Genomic DNA, 20,944 nt, shown 5'->3' with positions numbered 1-20,944 from the left:
TGCGCGATGCATCTTTTGTATCCACACACATATAATTATTGTTACAAGCAACAACTTTTAAGATTATAATATAGCATAATTAAATTGTGGTTCATTTCAAAAAACCATAAAATGTATAATACTTGATATTTTCGGTAACAAATAGAATTAGCCTCATCAATAACTATTTTCAGTTTACTTGTATATTTTGATCTGGTGATACACATTTGTGATTTATTCTTTTATTATTATTTTTAAGTTAAACAAAGTCTGTGAAATCAGTGCTCATAAAGTTTTAAACATTTGGTTTTTGATACATGAATTTGAAATGGGACGTGGTAAGTGTTTAACCAATGAAGAATAAGCTGTAATTAATGGATACAAAGATAGAGGCTTATTTAATCTAGAAATTGCAAAGAAAATTAAAGATCTCCAGAAGTGGTTAATAACTACTTTAAGATGGGCTTTATTTATGGAGCTTATAAGGGAAGTGATAGAAAACGTAAAATTGATAATTGAGCTAAACAAGCTATTGTACATCCTACTGCTGCTCAGCACATGACTGCATCTCAAATTCCTGCCGATTTACAATTACCTGTAACTGTTCAACGTGTGAGACAAATCTTACATGAAGATCTAAATACAGTTTGGAAAAAGCGTAAACCAAAACTAAAACTTACTGTTCGTCATAAAGAAGCTAGGTTACAATTTGTAAAAGAACACATTTCATGGCAGGAAGAGTGGCGTTAAGTTTTCCTTAGTGATGAAAAAAAGTTCAATCTAGATGGTCCTGACAGGGCCATCCCGAACGGGGGTCGTAGGCGGTGTTCCACCCCCCCCTCCCCCAAAGATGTCATATATCATTTGTGCAAGTTTTGAACTATAGTTGGCAAATTGCAAATATTGAGCACCTTTTTTTTTTTCTTTGTTTGGTGTCACTAGTTGGCAAAAAATACATACAACACCCCCTCCCCCATGGAGGACCTCAATAGGACTGCCCTGGGTCCTGATGGCTATCAATATAACTAGCACGATCTTTAAAAAGAGGAAGAAACTCATGAGTCGTAACATTGGTGAAGAACTGATGGGTGAAAACTTCACTTTTCAACAAGACAACGCTGCTATCCATAATTCAAATTTTACAAAAGCTTGGTTTAGAGAAAAAAATATTTACGTAATGGAATGATCTGCATGCAGTCCAGATCTAAACCCAATTGAAAATCTATAGGAAAATACTTTCTAGAAAGGTTTATGAAAATGGTAAACAATTTGAATCCACATTGGAGCTGAGAACTCGAATAAGAGGCTTGGAATGAAATATCTAGAGAAGCTAATCAAAACCTTGTGACTAGTATGTCAAGTTGCATATTTGAAGTCATTAAAAATTTAGAAAGCATTAGTAAATATTAAATAAGCGTAAAAATAAAATATTTATGGTAAACAAAAAAATGTATAGCAAAAAAGATTGTTAACTTTTTTTATTTTATTTTCTATACGTATGTTATACCCGATCGTTCCATATACCATTCACAAACTTAACTTATGCTAAAATCGTTTACGCTTACAGAAGTTTTTATGCAACGCTATACAAATGGAATTTTTACATTTGTGTAGTTTTAATAGAATTTTTATATTTGTGTATTTACATATCTGTATATAAATTTCTTATACTTCTTGATAAAAAGTGCTAAGAGATGTTTTCTCGCCATTATCTCGGCTTTAATGGCTGCCATAAGCTTCGTGTCAAACCCGCATGAGTGGGCATTACTACTACTAAGTTCAACAATAATATATAAGACTAGCAAGAACGCCAAATTTCTTTGGAATTACTTCGTCAAATGTACTTCGGAACGCAAGGAATAACATTAAGTGCAGCGACTCTTTTTTGCCATTACCTCGGTTGCAATGGTTAAACTCATCGTTTAACTGCTGTTTCTAATAAGCGTTAATATTTCCTTTTATTGTGATTTTTCCGAAGTAGCACTGGACTGCATCAGTAAGCTGTTTGTTTTGTTCATGCCTCTGTATAGACTGTTCGCAATGTTACCAGTCATTGAATCCAGTTCTGAAGTTTTCATCTGAATCTTGAAACAGCAGCAGAAGAAACAAAACATTTTTCTAGTGGATGGTGAATAAATAAATATTTTTCAATTTCACCATTTTTCAACTTGAAAGAAACATAGTTCAGAGAGCAGTACCTTAAATATGTTTTTATCATTTTTTTCTATTTTTTAAAATCTTTGTCTGCAATATTTTGATCCGGAATTTTATTTAAAGAAATCCAGTAGCTTGTGCTTCTTTGAAATTTCTTCATAATCCTGTATCAGATTAACAAAAGTTTTTGAATTCAAGCTCATAACTTAACTTATATTATGCTCATAATATAAGTTATGCTCTTTCACCCTTTTTATCTATAAAATATGTAACATATATTACATATTATATATTAAAATTTTAAAAATATATATTTTTTAACGCACATTGTTTTAAAGCGTTATGCTGGCGGCAATTTACTTACGCTTTTTTTGCGTACACTTTAAGCTATTTTTGTTTAAACAACTTTTTATCATTTTTTAACTTTTTCAATTATTCTATAAGCAGCAAGATAATAGAAATAATCAATTTTACAAAAAAAAAAAAAAAAAAAACACACTGATTATGTAAAAAAGTTAGTTACAAAGTTTGAATAACAATTATGTTAGATATAAGTTTGTGGTATGTGGTATAAATGCGGTAGTGGTGTAGTGGTAGAGCGCTCGCTTCAGAGAGGTTCCGAGTTCGATCCCCACCACATCCCTGGTAGTACCGCAGTTTCTCCGCGCAGCGGCCTTGTTCGTCAAGGTTCGTGTTTCGGAGTCATAGAGTTGAGAGAGGGTTATAAACCACTATTAAGTGGCCTCCTATTAAGTGCTTTTTACAAATAAAAAAAATTCAGATAAAAGCACAAGTATAATTATTTAAACAAGTTTTTATAGTTTAATATAATAATATAAGTTATTATAATAAAAAAAAATTTATTTTATCACTGTTTATGTTATTTTATTTTTTATTTTGTTTTAAGGTAATGATTTGTTTTTGGCTTGAAAAAAGTAAATATTGAACGCAAACAAGCTTGAAGCAAACCAATACAAAAAATTTCATAAATATAATACCCCAGAGGTCAGTGCTTGGTTCTCTTCTTTTTATCTTATATATAAACAATCTGCCGGACTATATTACTTATCACATAAAGATTCAAGCCTACGATTCCAAAACACTTGTCGTTATAAAATTTAAGGAGGACCAAAGTATCTTGCAAATTGACTTATATAACCTAGTAGATTGGTCGCATAAATGGAATGTGCTTCTCAATTTCGATAAGTGTAAAGTTATGCTCGTCAGGCGTAATAATTCCAAATCTATTCAAAATTATTCGATGCTTGATTTGGGGGAAAACAGAATTCAACTAGACGTCACTAAACACAAACATGATCTAGGAGTACTTCTATCAGACAATCTTAAAGTAAGCTATCAAGTCGAACGAGCAGCACCAAGAGCCAACAGTAAACTTGGTAGACTAAAAAAATTATTTAGAAGTCGTGGACTCTTTTTGTGGAAAGTACTCCACAAAACCTATATAAGACCCCAGTTAAAACTTGCTATCTAGGCTAGGTCACCGCACAAGGAAAAAGATATTGCTATTCAGGAGCAAGTACAGCATAAAGCCACTAAAACAATCACGGAAATAAAGCGCTTGACATATGAAGAAAGACTTTGGCTTAACTGCACTTAAGGAAAGTAGAGTTCGAGGTGATCTGATTCAACAGTTTAAACTTTCAAAATATATTGATCAAATCATTTTTAAAAACTCTTAAGTCTATGCACCATCGATTTCCAAGATAATTTGCGTGGACATTATCTTTGACTGCAAAGAAAGATTCAATTTCTTCACTAATTGCATCGTCAATGTATGGAATACGCTACTTTTAGACACCGTAAGTGCTAAATCAGTCAACTCGTTCATAGATAGTGTTTACAAATTGAAATTCAATATAGATGAATGATCGGACACACGACTTTTATTCAGCATGGAAGTGCCTGGTGTAGCACATTCTCATCAAAATATATAAATGTAATATATGCAAATATAATTGATTTCTGAAATACATAAACTCAAACGCAAACTCATAAGGTCTTGCAATTTCATACTTTATATTCAACATTTATTTATTCGAGGTTTATTTATTTTTAACAGCACCATTATATTAATAGCGGATTGTGCGCTATTCATTATAGTATTCTATTAAAGTGTCCTTAAAATTAAAAAAAATTTGATTAAAAAATTGTTTAAATTAATCTGTTCATTTTTAATATGTTTAAGGTATGCGTAAAAATTAGACTTTCCAATAAAGTTAGCTCTCAAACTAGGTGATTTTTATCTGTTGTTTATATTTTATATTTAAATAAGTATTTTTTTTTTAATAAAATATATGTTTATTTCCTTAAGTTTTGTATTACCTCAAATATTACAAATTTTTAATTGCAAATGCTTAAGAAGTAATAAAAAGGATGCTGACAACTAACTGTTATTCGCAACATTTAATTGACGTTCTGTTGATGTTCTTCTTCAACGAGCGAAACAATAAAATAGTTAAGAAAACTTACCTTTTATTAAATTTATAAAAATCAAGAGTAAGGTATAATTTCCACTTAACACTTCTAATACATCAAAAAGGAGATTTCCTTATGAAGGTGCACCTTGCAGACTCCATGAAATTAATAACAAGGCACATTTTAATTGTTATACTTCACTAATGACTATTTATATTTCTATATAAATGAAGACATACTAGGGTATAAAAAAGTTTACAATTCCTATTCTTTACAAATTTTTTAAAGTTAAAGTATGGATAGTACTTCAAAAGGCAACTTTGAAGACTTTTAAAGGCTGGGAGTTTATCAAGGATTTTCAAATTGAAACCATTACAGAAAAAGAAAATACTTATGTAGTTAAAATCATATGTAAATTGTGCACTCTTTTATAGAAATACTATTTTTTTAAGAACTAATAGAGCAGCTGCCTTAGAATATATAAATGGTACGAGTAATATTTAAAAGATATCGCTAATAGATATATTAAGTGGGACTCACCAATATGTTATGTAATTGGAAAATGAAGATTTCAACAAGAATAAAGAAGGAGCAAAAATTTTAAGGTTTTAAAATTATGTTATATTTAAATATCTTGTTCTATTTTCAATCCATTTAAATCTAAAAGTAAATAAGGGAAGTTAATAGACTTATAATGTGGTAAAGTAAATCAAAGGTTTAAATGAATTACCAAAAAGTTGCCTAAGTATGATCGCTATGTAACTATGGTCATTGAAGAATTAAAAACAAAAAAGTATGCACAATGTAGTTTTTACAGTTTTTTTTTTAATTAATATTTTTTGTGACTTTGTGTATATGAATTCATAAAAAAAGGTATTTTTTATTTGCGTCCTTCTGATATAATTGTTATTAGCTTTATTTTTGATTATTAAATTTAATTATGTTTTATAGCATTTAATAATCAAAAATAAGCCTCTCTCTCTACTTCATTAAATCAACGAAACTTTCGCGTATGGATATAATCAGTAGCGCTGGTCCAACATACACCTTTCAGCATAAAACTCTCTCTAACTCATCTTATATTGATTACATCGCAGCACCAAAAAGAGCCACCGCTATTCTTTATAAATACAAAGTTATTCTTTCCTTGCCATTTAACTTAAGCGATCACTTACCAATGGCTGCGAGAATCACCAATGAACATACTAAATTATCAAACGTGTTAAATAACATAACACAAAAATACAGTTATGCTCCAAAAATATGCATCGAATAACAAAGATTTTATTAAAATGTATAATCAAAATTTGTTCTTAGCTTTCAATAACTACATCTTCAAAAAAAGAATGAATGCAAACATGCAAACAAATTAAAAATGCTGCTCAAATAGCTTTTAAACAGTGCTTAGAACAACACGTAATCTTCCAAACCATGGTGGACAAAATATCACGACAGCTGATATTATAAATAGCATCTCACTACTAAATAATAACAAGTCACCAGATAGCTTTTGTGATAAGTGTTGAACACCATAAAAAATTTCATAACAACCGTCTCCTTTTGTGACTCTTTGAATTTTATAACAGTATTCTAACAAATGGGAAGGTCCAAAAGGATTTATCAACTTCAACAATTATTCCACTTCTAAAGCTAAATAAAAAATCTCTTAATGATCCAAATAATTACAGTGGAATAAGTATTTTACCTACCTTTACTAAACTTCTAGAATATCTAATCTTACTTATATGTTCTAGTATAACAAATAGCCATTCCCACCAGTTTGGGTTTAAAAAAAAGCTCTACTCTTCTCGCAGAGTTTCTAATGAGTGAAACTACACAGCACTATTAAGATAATAATACGCCTCTATATAAGTGCAGTTTAGATACCAATAAAGCTTTCGATACTTGCAATTAGAATCTGCTATTTGAGAAGCTTTATTCCAAAGAAAATTCTAATGCTCGTAGTACACACGGTTTCATCGCTTTATCTACCCGGTACTGCAAACATATTAAGGACTTACCATAAATCAATTTAGTCTCTCACAAGAAGTGCGGCAAGGTTCTATTCTATCGCCTCACCTATATAAGATTTATACTGAAAGCGTCCTAAATAAAATAGTTTTAGAATGCAAATATAAATAAATGTTTATATAGATAATACAATGTATATGCATACACTTTATTATTTATATTTATATAGATAATAAAGTGTATGCTTGAGTTGAACTCAACTGCCAATTTTATTTAAAAATTTTAATAAAGATTGTTCAATATTTAAATTTTTTCTTTTCTTGAAAAAAAAAACTAGTTCATTTTTATCGCAATTTCTTTTGCGATTCTGTCCTATACAATTTTTTTTTCTTTTCACTAAAAATTATATATTCGATTAAGTATCGGAGGCAGTATTTATGAAAATTATTTTCAGATTGCTAATAAAAAGATAAGTCTAGATAACTAAATGAATCTAAACGGTTCTTTTTATTTATAGATTACATCATGCTAGATTTTAAGCTTTCCTTTAAATTTAGATGGCACACAACTGAAAGCAGGGTTTTTTTTAATTAAAATTTTTTTTGAGGAAAAAAAACTTAAAAAAATTAAATAAAAAAAAGAATATAAAACTTTTTTTTTTGAAAAAAAAATTAATAATGGCTGAAAATACATTGTAAAAGCTGTGTTGTAAGCAAAACTTCAAAACCTGATAACTTAATTTTGCCTTCATAACTCAAACTAAAATTTTGTACATAGTTTCCTAAGCATTTTTTATCCTGCTTGACTGTGGGAATTTTTGTTATTCAAATTATTTCAAAAAATATTGCATTTTTAACAAAATCACTTTACATTTATAGAAAATATCAATAATTTTACCACTTTAAACTACAACATTTCATCTTTTATAGCTCTGCATTAAAAATCTGAGGGTCAAAATAATTATTCTATTGTAATAAACAAGTCCTGAAAATTTTATAATTAGGCAGAATTTGGTTAATGAGAAAATGTGTGTTTCAAAGTTTCAAAAAAGACTTATTGCTAAAAAAGCAAAAATAAGAAAAAAACTTAAAAAACTTTGACTTCATTTGTCGAATTCTAGTTTTCTCAATTTTACATGATGAAGCTAATGTGACAATTCCATTCAGGCCAAAGTACTTGAAAACTTCTAGTACACCATTAGCACCATCATTATAATGTAGCACTGCTGAGTATATTCCCATTTCAATTGTAGACTTACTAACAAATGTGTGCTTTGGTATGTGAGACCATATAATTGAATTCAAAGCTTCATTGGCATTTTGTGTTGTTTCATGAAAACATTTAATTAAAAGATCATCAGCTTGAAGATCTTTGACGATTGGTAAAAGAAGATTCTTAAACCAGATAGGTATACACGATTTTGGTTTGTAATTTTTATGATTGAGAGCTTAATATTTGCACCAACTTTTCAATCCTCTTGGACAAAACTGATGTTGCATTTGCAGGTTTTCAAAATTGGTGAAATGAAATAAAATTGCATAAACTACTTTTTTCATAGCATACAAGTTGTTGACATTTTGACGAATGGCCATGCTATAATAGTTTTGCATAGAATTTATACATTTTTCTGTTAGGTTACCTCTGCCTGATAAGGGAGTTTTAGTGCCTTTGTGTGCTTTGACTAAATTTCTAAGTCATGTGCCCAATCGTTTTTGCACATGAGCAACACATTCAACACTTTAATTGGAGCGATATCAAAATCATTGTACGGATTTGAGTTTACACCATAGAAGGAAGAAGTGTCATCATCACCAAGAAACTCTTTATAAATTAGATTATTTTTTTTAACTGAGCAATTAAAAATTGTTACCGCTCATGCAGACTCCATACTTTCCGATGAAAATTTGTGATTTATTTCACATTGATGATCAAATTTCCAGCACTGATATTCTGGAGTTTTCTTTTTAGTGTTCCATATTTTACAACCCATGCAGTATTTAGACAAAACTTCAATATCTATGCATTTATCTCCAGAAATTGCTGTAACTTCACCAAGCAATGAATTGTGACCACGTTTCTACCATGTACCATCAATTGAAACTCTTAGACATGGTATATCCTGAGCAATGTCAATCTTTTTAGAGTCTTTAGTTGCCAATAACTTATTTTTCTCTGCAGCATCTTTATAAGCTACCACAACAGTTGTTTAACTTTTGAGAACCATTTTCAGAAATGGTCTTTAAGTGCATGCAAGATGAAAATGTTTTTATAGCTCCGTAAACACAGCCTATTTTTTGAAAGGCTATTATTGCACAAACATTAGCATCACATGGTGTGACAATATTTATTTTATCCAGTTTAGCATTTACTGATTAGGTTAATGAATTAAATCTTTTGATATAACCACATTGTTCACATTTTAACTGCAACAAATGTGAAATCCTTTTCTACTGGAATCAACATCTGATAAAGTTAATGGCTGAAAGTTAATTCTTTGAGAAATGAAAAGTTAATAAAAACAAAATGATTATCTTTTTCAGAGTCAAATGTATTCGAACAATTTAATTTGATTTTTCTTTCGCTAGAACAGCTACTATCTGTTTGATTTGCACAAGATGATGAAATGCTAGATTTTTTATTTGCAACAACACCATTCCATTTTCGTTTTACTCTTCTTGATAAATTTCTTTTACTTGTTATTACTTCTAAATTTCTTCTTGATAAATTTCTTTTACTTGTTATTAATTTCCTTGTTTATTCATTGAAAAAAATTTTATTTCAACTAAATTAAAATCAATTTTAATATAACTTAATACAAAATAAGGAAAAAGCTTCCACATAAGAGACTAATATCAGTCAAAAAGCACTCCTGTTAAACTAAGTTTTGCAGTATGTAGTTATATATTATTATATGTATATGTAGCTTAAAAAAAACCATCTTGATGGGGAGTGTTCAAAAAAACATTAATTTAGAAAAAAATTATAACAATATTAACAACAGTAAGAATAATAATATTTATAATGATAAAAATATAGTAATAATAACAATAATAATAATAATAAAAATAATAGTTTTTAAATAATAACAATAACAATAATAGTGATAAAAAGAATACTAATAAAAATATTTTAGTTTAAGAAAGATTAAAATAATAAATTTAACAAAAGGTATTATAATCAGTTTTACAACACAATAGGAAAGAAAAAAAATATTACAGTGTTTTTCATTAATTTAGACGCACTCATTTTTTTTAACATTTATGTAAGAAAATACTTATAATAAAAATAAAATAAAAGTGCTACCGCTATGTTTGATATATAATTTAATAGAGGAAGTGGAACTCTATTATAGAGTACCTTAATTTTTATTTACAGGATGTTTATTACTCATTCTATACCAATTAACATAAAAAAGTTAATTGATAAGCTTGATTTTATTTTATTCATAAATTTAGACGCACAATCAAAAAAGTCTTATATCTTGTTAATTGATAGTTAATTAGTATAGTTTTTGATAGTTTTGATAGTTTTTTTCCCATATTTCTCATTAATAGGCTTAAATTAATTGATTTTGTCAAAAAACCTTATATAAATATGACTTACCTGGAATTAGTTAATCATTATTTAATAAATAAACAAAAGTTAAGTTAGTTTTGCACTAAAAAGACGCGAAAAATGGGCAAAAGACGTATCACTCAAGGTGAAAGATGACAAATTATTGCTCACATCAAAGAAGGAACTAAAAGTAATAAAGAAATCGCCAGGTTATTTGGAGTTTCTGAGAAATGCGTTCGGACAACGAAGCAAAACTTTCTTCACACTAGTGGTGCCAGCGAGAAAACGAGGTCAGGTAGACCCTTGTCAACCACCAGAAAGGACGATAGTGCCCTTTTTAAAGCTGCCAGAGCTAATCCAAGAATTAGTTACAAAGAATTAAACATAGAATTCAATACAACGCGAAATACATCTATTTCTCAAAGCACGGTACGCCAAGTACTTATCAAATACGAGATTGGAGTCTACTCTGCTTTAAAGAAACCGCTCATGCGTCCATATGATAAACAAAGGAGTCAAAAATGGTGACGTGAAAGAAGGTATTGGACAATAGAAAAATGGAAAAACATTATGTGGAGTGATGAGAGTAACTTTGAGCTTATCAATCGCAAATCTAACATAACAGTCAAAAGAATGGCTCACGAAAAGTATTACGCCAGGTACATTAGACCGACTGTACAAAGTGGAGGAGGCTCAATAGGAATCTGGTCATGCTTCAAATACAAAAGTGTTGGTATGTGTTGGACAATTGACCTGCTTATGCTCAATGATAAACCATGGAAACTTGTTTCCATGGTTTATCATTGAGCATAAGCAGGTCAATTGATGGAATTAGGTTGTTTTCAAGTACTTCTACGTATATTCTGGAGTTGATTCTTCCGGTGAATGTTTGAACCACAAAGGAGTGGTTCAACGATAATAATATCAAGACAATACCGTGGCATCCATACTCACCTGATTTGAACTCGATTGAAAACATTTGGGCTTGAATTTGAATTTGAATTTGAGCGCGAATTGGTAAAGGTTTAAATTTACACACTTGGCCAGCTGAAGGACGTCCTTAAGGAGATCTGGTATAGGGTCCCAGAAGCGATGTGTAAAAATCTTGCTGAGTCTATGTCTAGAAGAGTTCTTAGTTGTATTAAAGCAAAAGGCTGATACACAAAATATTGATTGGTTCATAAATTACGCCTCCTAATGTATCGTGCGTCGAAATTTATGAATAATTTTTTTTTCGTCCTATTTTTTTAATACCATGTAGTTGTACCTAATTATTACTCAGTATTTGTATTTTTTTTGTAAATTTTTTTTAAATTTTGTATTCTGTATGTATTTATCTAATAAATAGAAAAAAAACTAAACCGAAATCTTTTTTCATTATTGTTTTATCGTTAAAAAACTAAAAATTTCTATTCTCAAATGTGAGTGCGTCTAAATTTATGAAAACTGCTGTAGATAAATAGCTGCTCAGAGTTAAGGTTATAAATAATAAGTTAAAGAAAGGTATAAGATTTATAAAAGTATAAGATTTATAAAAGTATAAGATTTATAAAAGTATAAGATTTATAAAAGTATAAGATTTATAAAAGTATAAGATTTATAAAAGTATAAGATTTATAAAAGTATAAGATTTATAAACAATATTTTACTAAAAAATAGTTAAAGAAAGCAGTTTTAGATTTTTAGAACGATTTGAGAGATTTTAGTTGGGAAGGGAGATTGTTTATGTTTGTATGCTTGTATGTTGCATGTATTCATAGCCGTAATGATAAGTTCAATATTTTGGTACAGATAACTTAAAGGCCAAGCAGATCGTAGAATATAGTTACAATTTTTCTTATAATTAAAAAAGTTGATAAATGTAAGAGGTAGGTTATTGTGATTTTGGTTCCAAACAAGTAGGCAATTCGGTAGCTGAATAAGGTCACACAACTTAAGGATTTTAGATAAAAAATAGAGTTTGCTACAGTTTAAAGTAGTATATTAGAAATAAATTAACTTTAGAGCTTAATTTTGGATATGAGTTAGTCTTGCAAGCTACTTAGATTGTCCCCAAACTTGACAAGCATATCCGAGATGAGAGTAAAAAATTGCATGGTATATATTAAGCAAATTTTCATGATAAACATAATGACGGATTTTAGCTAAATGTGCCGTTCGATCTGCCTAATTTCAATGCTATGTCTTGAAGATGCAATGCAAAAGATAAATTAGAGTCTATTTGATTCCAAGATATTTAATAAAGTTAACTAGATTTATTTTCTGCCCTCTTAATCTTAAATTTAATAGCTTATTTTTGTATGAACAGATTTAAATATAATAATTTCTGTTTTTTTGGAGTTAAGGGATAATTTATTGGAACGGAGCCATTGAACACTATTAACTGGATCATGATTTATATTTGCGTTAAGTTATTTAAGTGACTTGTTAATTAGGATCAAGTTAGCGTCATCCGCAAAGTGATACGCAGTAGAAAATTTAAGTGAAACATTTAAATCATTGATAAAAATAAAAAAAGTAAAAAAAAACCGAGCCTTGTAGAACACTTTTAAAAGGTTTAGCTAGTTCTGAGTTAATACCATTTGCTGAAAAAAAATTGTGTTCTATAACAAAGATAAAAGGAAAGCCAGAGAAATGGAATACCTCTTATACCGTAGTGTTGTATTTTTTCTCGGAGGATTGTGTGTTCAACTGTATCAAATGTTTTTTTTATGTCAATAAACACTCCACACGCAAAGTGCTTATTACCAATCGCTTGTATAAATTTCTCTGTTATTTCTATTAATGAATGAGTTGTTGAGTTAATTTGCCAAAACTATATTGATGTTTGTATAGAAATTTATGTTTCTCCAAAAATTGATCGAGTCTTTTGAACATTACTTCATCAAACAGTTTACTTAGGTTGGAAAAAAGAGAGATAGGTGAATAATTGGAGCAGTCCATAAGAGAACCTATTTTGTGTATAGAAATTAATTTGACTACCTTAAAAGCTTCTGGAAAAATTCCTTTTTTGAAAGAATTATTTATCATCGCACATTAAGGTTCGGACATAATGTGAGATACTAGTTTTAGAAGAAATAACGGAAGACTATTGGGACCAAGGGTTTTATCATTTTTAAGAGTACTTTGTATGAGGTTCGACACCTCATCTTCAGTCACGGTATCAACGAAAAAAGTATTAATTCTAGGTATTTTTTATGAAAAATTTTGCCTTGAATAGTAGCAAAATAGTTATTAAATATATTAGCAACACTGGTATGATCTGAGATAACATTGATTTTAAGACTAAAAGACTTGGTATTAGTAGAAGGTTTGATGTTAATGATTTCCTTAATTCCTATCCTTTCTTTACATTATTGATGTTGTTATTAAAATAAGATGCATAGTATAACATTTTAGAATAACTTAACAAATCTCTAACTTTATTTCTGTATAACCTAAACTTAGTAAATAATAGATGTTTGGTATTTAGATTTTGGGTTTAGATTGAAGTTTAGTTTTTTTTTTTGTAGGGATTCTTTGTAGGGAGCGTACCAATCTAATACTTTTTCAAATGTTTTAAGGAAAAAAATTATAGATTCATTTATGTTATTATCTTTTTTTTATAAGAAGTTCCCAGTTAGTATTAGAAATTTCTTGGATAAAAGAATCGGAATCAAACTTTTTAAAGCTTCTTTTAAATGTTTTAACTTACCTTTTTTTCAATGGTTAGATGATAAGGAATACAAACAAATTGTGCTATGTGATCAGAGATTGAAATTGTAAGATTACCAGAGAATATGTCAGAAGAAAACGAATTCATGAAAATGTTATCGCTAAATGATTTCGTTTTATCCTTTTATGGTAATGTCAGTTATATTAGAATCTTCTGCGTATAAGTTAGACTCAGTAGTTTCTATCACCATGGGAGGAGTATTAATGGTGCTTAAAGACTGAAGAGATCATTGATGTGAAATGGGAAAGAAGATTAAGATGGAGATCTCTGTACAAAAACTAATAGATTCATTTAGTTTATTAATGTTAAGATATTTGCATTTGGTTGTAGGATTAAACAGATTGTTCATATTTCTAAATAAGTTTTTGAGGTAATCAGGTAATTCATGTTCATGAGATTTTATTTTATAATTGGAATTCTTGCAGGAAAGAGTTAATTTAGGTTCCAGATCAGAGAGTTTGCTGAATCCGCGTATTGTTTGATAAGCAGTTAGCGCAAAACCATTCAGAAGTGTTATTGTATAGCAGATTGTAAGTATATTTTTCAGTTGGAATACATTTTGCATGAATCCAAAAGGAGCAACAGTTGCATTGGATGGCTTTATGATCATTTTTTATTTTTTGTAGCAAAATTTCCAATAGTAAAATTTTTTTCATGGTTTAGATGTAAAACCGTTTATAGAATAGCAAGTAAAGATAATCAAAAAAGATTAAACAATCAAACAATCAACAGTAAATAGCAACAGTAATCAGTAATAGTAAACAAAATAGTTAGTTGATTATATTATATATTATATATATTATTATAAAAAGTAAAGATTTATACTTTTAATTAATAACAACGATAATAAACAATAGATCAAGTTAAAATAGTATCAATCTACAATGAATTAATGCATAAAAATATGTAATAACGATAAAAAGATAATAATAATAATCAATAACAAATATATATCAAAAATTTTTAATAATAAGAGATACAACTGAAATAGGATAAATCTTACTTATCTAACTAGAACTAAAGTGAATATAATTAACAATAAATAAATAATTAAAAATATCATGTTGAAAAAGGAAAAATATAATTAGCAAATTAAATAAAAATATTAAGAGAAAAAAAAATTACAAATTAAAACGTAAAAAATAAAAAACCAATCTTCTAGCTCTCTTTATAATTGTTTTTGTTGTTGTCATAGTCACAAAATACGTTGTCAATCTGTAAACTGCCATTATGACTATGATATAACTATGTTCATTAAATTATTAAAAACATTATGGAATCTCCATGGCTAAAGAAAACGTTTGCCCTAAACAAATGTTTAGCGAAGTAAAACAATTGTCCTCGCTTTTAATAGACTATAGAAAACATAAAAAATAATATAATTATTAAAAAAAAAATTATATTAAATTTATATATAAAAATATATATATACATTTGATAAAAAATTTATTAAATTTATATAATTTTACCAATTAATGATATCAAAGTGATCTTAAAGATTTAAATACCTTGAAAAAAAAATCTTTTATACAAAAAAACTAAAGTACTTTTTAAAACTTTACATTGATATGTTTAATAATCTAATTGAAAAAGTTTTATATTATATATATATATATATATATATATATATATATATATATATATATATATATATATATATATATATATATATATATATATATATATATATATATATATATATATGTATATATATATATATTATATAACTTTTTCAATTAGATTATTAAACGTATCAATATAAAGTTTCAAAAAGTACTTTAGTTTTTTTGTATAAAAGATTTTTTTTTCAAGGTATTTAAATCTTTAAGATCACTTTGATATCATTAATTGGTAAAATTATATAAATTTAATAAATTTTTTATCAAATTCAAAATAAAATCATTTTTTTTATATATATATAAATTTAATAAATTTTTTATCAAATTCAAAATAAAATCATTTTTTTAAATATATATTTTGAATTAAAAGATTTGTGATATCCTTTTTTTTTTAATTACATTTTGTTCACAAATTTACTGTTAAATTATTTTTACTGTTAATTATCATATTATTGTAACATTCTTCAATAATGCGGCTGTTATTCAATTTCAATGATACATTTCAATGAAAAAGAACCCTTTTTCATTTGTAAAATAATTTTTTTATAATTATACTTTTTTTTTAATATGGTATTTATTGTGCTCCTTACAGTCTTATTTCAAAGCGCCGCGGAAAAGAATTTAACTAGAAAGTTCACGCCTTCTTCTTTACCAATGTCGCTTATCTGGCCAGAGCCTGCAACAAACCACAGATCTCATAATTCTGAGTCAGAAACTTTAACCACTGCTTATATTTGAATTAAGTACATACTACAAATGCATGTTTGGGGTTATTGTGTATCATTAATGGAATTCTTTCAGCTTATTTACTAAGATATTAAGCATTTTTTGATACAACAAATAATAATCATTCATTTTATGAGGTTTAGGTCCAGGATTCTTTTAGTGTAAATAAGTTCTTTTAGTGTAAAAGGTTTCATAGAAATATGACAACTATACGTTGTTGTTTTTTTAATGTATTAGAATTTAAATTAAATTTGTTAAACATTTGCATCAAAAAAGTTTTTACCATGTTTTTATTTGATGAGTATTTATAATAATATTTAAAATTATAGTTTTATAAAATAATATTATTGTTACAATATTATTTTAGAATTATTAGAATTAGAATAACTAAAATACAAGATAAAACAACTGCAAGAAAAATGAGCGTTACCTTAAATTTAGAAAACAGTTACTCCAAAAACCTCAAGTTTTCAATTTTTAATATAGTATTTCTAGTATATATTGTTGAATAATATACTTTCTATATTATATTGTACGTTTATATGATTTATATAACATGCTATATTTGACTTCTGTATTGCTTTTTGAGTGACGTAGGTAATTGCGCTTTATAAAACAAAATAATTGCGATTGGTTATAAAAAATATAATAACCAGTAATTAATGACTTTTTTTATAAATTACTAAGCCTACCGTTTAATGTTACTTTCGTCATTGTTATGTAACACTCGTTTATATTCGTTTAGAAAATAATGGTTGTTTAACTACCAATTTTATTGGCTCAAACTTGCATTATTGCTAGCCGTTCAAAATCGCTCTGATTTTATCATGAATTCAAGACTTGATTAAGAAAGAGTGCGGTTTGCGTTACCTTCTAAGGCAACAGCTAGGGACGCCAAAGCAACACAAATAGGCTTGTAGCTTTAATTGTGACATGGTCATTTTAATGCGATTTAACCTTTTATGTTACTTAAATAGCCATTTGTTTTTAAATATAATCCTGTTACTAGCTTTAAGTCTACAAGACTGGACGATTAGACAGTTTTTGTTGCCACACATGTGACCGTGGAATAAATATTATAAATAGTAATATATAAATAATAAATAATAATAATGTGGCATTTTTTTGCTAATAAAATTTACTAATCTTATAAAAATTCAGTAAAACAATACAATTTATTATTGAATAATAATAAATTGGATTGTTTTACTGATTCAACAATAAAACAATACAATTTATTATTGAATAATAAATTTTATTGTTAATATTTATTCCACAAAAACTGTCTAACCGTCCACGTTCTGTAGACGGGTTTGGCACCTTTACAATAATTCATTGTAAAGGTGCCAAACCCGTCTACAGAACACCAAATTAATTTTTGTCATAAAGTAATAACTCTTTGTGACGTGAAAATTTTGTAGTTACTACTATCATTTTGACTATTTTGTTGTATTAGTATACATTAGTTTTACAATTCTTTACTTTTTAAATATAATGTGAATAAATAACTTAAATAATACAAGTAAGGTACTGTTAAATAAAATAAATATTATAAACAGTGTTGTTGCACTGTCAAAAAAAAGTAAACCATTAAACTCTTAATCATTAAGGCTTTTTTTTTTTTATTACAAAATAATAATTATTTACATATATTTCAACTCTGCATAAAAAATACTTATATACTAATTACAATAAGTTTTACATATGCTCCTCTTTTTATATATTTTCGAACTTTTAAATATTTTTATTATAAGCGTTTAATAATGACAAAAATAAATTTTTTTACATAAATTTAAAGCCGAACTTTTCAAAAAAATTCTAGACCCTGTATGCCAAAAATTTTTATAACAGTTTCGTGACTTGATATATACAAATATATATATATATATATATATATATATATATATATATATATATATATATATATATATATATATATATATATATATATATATATATATATATATATATATATATATGTTACTGTTACCCGCAGTACCAGGAATTAGCTAAATGCTAATGTTTATAATATAATTTAATATTGCAACTCTGAGTTTCATTTGTTATCACAATCATCAGGCAAGTAGTAAAAGTTTAATTTTGCTAAAATAAATATATATATATATATATTAGTGAGGAAAGATTTTGTTAATTAATACTAAAAAAATAATACAGGACTTTTACACAAATCATCACGATACGAAATCTACAGAAAACATTCAAATAATAAAACATATATCATAAATTAAGGGCTGGCAGTGATTGTCTAATCATATTTAACAATATTTTTGTTGTAAAAAGAAAAATATATTTGCAGGAAACAGGAACACTTAACTAAACATTTAATTCTTTCTATGAGTACTATTTCATATCAGCTAAACTAATACACTGGTGTATTAGTTTAGCTCATATGTTTAGTTTCAGGTTCCCATTCTCTATTTGACAAAAAACGTTTTTAATACAAAAAAGTTGACAGAAAATGTCCGTGGTATTTCTACAGACATGATATTTATATTTTAAAGTAATAATATTTCTGATGTTTCTGGTAACTATCCTGATCACTGCCGTTGCAAAGTGGGCCAGTAGGTGGACAAAATGGGAAAAATTTTAGTTGTCTAATCTTGAAAACCCATTTAATTTTAGTATCTACATATATTAGGAGAAATCTATTGATAATTTATTTATATTAAATCCCTTAGTTACCAGGACTCTAAGCATTTGAATATTGAGATAAAATAAAAAAAATAAAAATTATAAATAAGTAATTAACGGTGACATCAACGTTGTGTTATATTTCAATTACATCTACGTTTTTGAAACAAAAAATTAGTACATGTTATTCTAGAGTATTTAGAGATAAGAAAAACCAATGTGTGAAATTAATTTGTCATAGCATGTTATCTCAGTTATACTTTGAAAATCACAGATTAAAAAAAAAATTTCTTAAGAAACTTATTTTTTGCCGCACAATAACTAATAATTACCACAATTTGCCATGTGTTGTCTTATATTTATTTGAGCTATATGATGCTTCAATCGAGTTTTAATTGATTGCTCGTCCCCTTAAATCCCCGTTCAGATTTTATGTATGTTTTAACTTGGTTGCTATGGTACTAAATTTTGCATAGCAACAACTCATTTTTACATTAACGTTGTTTTAACAGTATTTTACTTGCGCTAAATACACAATATTGGGGGTATGTATTAAAATGAGATTCAGAATTCTTATGAGGTTAACTTTTTTGGTTACTATGGATACCTTACTTTGCATAACATAGCAACAACATATTTTCGGTAGTTGTTAGTAATTTAATTACTAACACTGACAGTAATTTAATTACTTTTAATTTTAATTACTAACACTTGTAGTAACTTAATTACTAACAAGTATTAGTAGTCCAGGCGGCATATATATTATAACATTTTACTTTTAAATACAAAATACTTGTTACAATAATTATTTAGATATGGTTTTGTTAAACTTAGACATTCATAATTTTCTCCAAAAAAACAATCTTAGTATTTCAAAACAAAATATTACTGAAGATATATTAAAATTTATTCAGCCAAAATTTGCTGATTTTAAAGACGTTGATTTGAGACATGCTGTTCAACGATTTGTTTACTTGTATAAAAAAAAGTGGAAATCTGCAAACTATACTGTGAAAAATTTTGAAAAGAAGTTTGTGAACTGGCTTAATGAATATTTAATTGTCAGAAAAAAAGACAATGAACCAACTGCAAGTAGACGTGGTCGAAAACCAGTTGCATTTGATAATAGTTCTAATAAAACTAAAAAACGGCGTGTATCTTGTTTAATTGAATCTCATTCATCCAATGAATTATTTTTTGCTGCTAATAAAAAATTTAGAGATGAATCTGTTGTTATTGCTGCCAAGAATGTTTTAAATATATCAAATACAGATAAAGCAACTAAATATTCAGCAGACGAAGCACTGGCCTTAATAACTGATGCAAGTCTTACAAAAGCTTCCTATCAATTGATTAGAAGCGGAGCCTTGGAGAAAGAATATAACATCTACCCCGCTTACAATGATGTCAGAGATGCAAAATTGAAATGTTATCCTGCAAACATAACAGTGGAGGACTATTCAGCTTCAGTTCCTTTAAAAGATTTAATGACTCATACTTTGCAAAGAATCTGTGCAGTTCAGGAACCTGTGCTAAGGCACTTGATATTGAACGACAAAGCAATAAAAACAATGACACTAACGTGTAAGGCTGGTTTCGATGGTGCTACTGGCCAAAGCATTTATAAACAAGTTTTATCAGAACCCGACATTAACAGAGATTTAAAGCGTTAAGAATCATTATTTATTACTTGTCTTGTCCCATTGGATTTGACTGGATTTAACAACAGCAACGAAAAGGTGCCTATTTGGAAAAATCAAAAAGTCGTCCTCCACAGCCTATTGTAGACCCATAAGATTTGCATACAAAATGGAATCCAAGGAATCTGTGATTGAAGAAGATCAGTACATTAAAAGTGAGATAGAAAGCTTGGACGTGATTTTATTAGAGGTTTGCGGATCTTCTATTGAAGTGAATTGTGTTATTGAACTTACAATGATTGATGGGAAGGTTCAAACAATATTATCTGAAAAAAATAACTCATACCAATGCTGTTCAGTGTGTGGTGTCTCTCCAAAAATATGAATAGTCTTGATATCCTTAATATAGATTATACTAACAGAGAGTTCAAATATGGTCTTCCAGTCTTCATGCATGGATTCGATTTTTTGAGATGTTATTGCACATTGCATATAAA

The 20,944-nt window shown here is 27.7% G+C and overlaps 1 protein-coding gene across 4 annotated transcripts in view; it reads right to left on the bottom strand.

The window, feature by feature from the left end:
• LOC124806626 (receptor-type tyrosine-protein phosphatase S) overlaps window positions 1–16,761 on the bottom strand; it is a 94,092-nt gene extending 77,331 nt beyond the window's left edge. The window contains exons 1-2 of one of the 4 annotated variants that reach the window (XM_065801290.1): window positions 16,586–16,729; window positions 6,591–6,675 (exon numbers count right to left, since the gene is read on the bottom strand). The gene's annotated coding sequence lies outside the window, so the exon portion shown is untranslated. Of the gene's footprint in view, window positions 1–6,590; window positions 6,676–16,585 lie in introns of all 4 variants that reach the window. The other 3 variants (XR_010639607.1, XM_065801291.1, XM_065801289.1) reach the window with 3 other exon arrangements.
• Between the last annotated feature and the right edge of the window lie 4,183 nt (window positions 16,762–20,944).

The sequence above is a fragment of the Hydra vulgaris genome, chromosome 07, assembly GCF_038396675.1.
Source record: "Hydra vulgaris chromosome 07, alternate assembly HydraT2T_AEP".
Taxonomy (NCBI): Eukaryota; Metazoa; Cnidaria; class Hydrozoa; order Anthoathecata; family Hydridae; genus Hydra; species Hydra vulgaris.
Note: the sequence above shows the minus strand (reverse complement) of the source record. Positions and strands in the feature narration are given on the sequence as shown.